General features: G+C 34.9%; 2 protein-coding genes across 2 annotated transcripts in view; both read left to right on the top strand.

The window, feature by feature from the left end:
* LOC106680850 (vacuolar protein-sorting-associated protein 36) overlaps nt 1-1,078 on the top strand; it is a 133,144-nt gene that overhangs the window by 65,837 nt on the left and 66,229 nt on the right. The gene's annotated exons all lie outside the window — the stretch shown is intronic.
* The window catches only part of LOC106680854 (uncharacterized), an 11,335-nt gene that overhangs the window by 659 nt on the left and 9,598 nt on the right, over nt 1-1,078 (top strand). The gene's annotated exons all lie outside the window — the stretch shown is intronic.

Here is a 1,078-nt window from a genome sequence, read left to right as displayed (position 1 = left end):
AGTTTAGAGCGTTTGTCAAGTAAGTGTTGTAGCAATCGGAATCTACGAGCAGTTTCTTGTCGTTTCAGTCTTGTGTGTGGATTCCAAGTAAGTCTCTCGTCAAGATGGAGTCCTAAGTATCGAATCTGTTCAACAGTTTAGTCATATTAAATTATGAATATAACTAATACTTTAGTATTAATTAAATTATATCTGTACCACTACAACCCATGAATGGTCAGGGGTTCAGTACTTTGTAAGGGAGTACTGTTACTAGACCAACGGTTGTGCAAGGAGGTGATTTGGTCAGAATCACGCTCGACCGCCAGTTTTTTCCCAATTTAGGAAGCTGAGTGTACTCCGGAGGGAGCCCGAACCCATAGGGCTGACTCACGGCTACAATGTAACATAAAACAATTTTCTGTCCAGCCGGATTTGAACTCAGATCCTTGGGGTTAGTAGCCACGGGTCACATTGGTATTAATAGAAGACAATAAATACATCTAAGTAAAAAAAAAATCTAGTCATTGGCCTAAATGCATCGCAGTAGTTTATATATTTGTATTTTAAAATACAGATTTAATTGATATTCATAACTCGTTTTGACAAGAATATTTTTATATTCCTTATTATCTACTCAAATTTTGGATGTACGTGTTTTAACTATTCTTTTTAGAGATCTTGAGTCCAAAAACGTATTTTTGGCCATTGATATGCCAGTGAGTAGATTGGTCTGTACGAGGATTTTCATTTAAACGGGTGGTCCAATTTTAAACTATGTATAAATTTATTCATATAAAAATCAATTAAATAATTTAGAAAAAAAATTACATAAATAGTTTAGATCACACCAATTTTAGCAAAGGCACGGGGCATGGAATTTGATGAAATCGACACTGGGGCAATTTTACACCAATAGCCCATTTCCCTCCAAATTTGGGCCAAATTTGATGAGGTGTTTTCAAAATATAAAAGTCCCTAACGAAGAAAACTTTTGAGAATAGAATCTGATAAAAATGACCGGACCAACCCTCACAATCTGTGAAAATTTCATTAAATTCAGATAAACAGTTCGATCGATTGAATACTATCGATTATG

Source organism: Halyomorpha halys, unplaced genomic scaffold (genome assembly GCF_000696795.3).
Source record: "Halyomorpha halys isolate HHAL.00 unplaced genomic scaffold, Hhal_1.1 Scaffold294.1, whole genome shotgun sequence".
Taxonomy (NCBI): domain Eukaryota; kingdom Metazoa; phylum Arthropoda; class Insecta; order Hemiptera; family Pentatomidae; genus Halyomorpha; species Halyomorpha halys.
The sequence above is the reverse complement of the archived record's forward strand: the minus strand, read 5'-3'. Positions and strand labels throughout refer to the sequence as shown.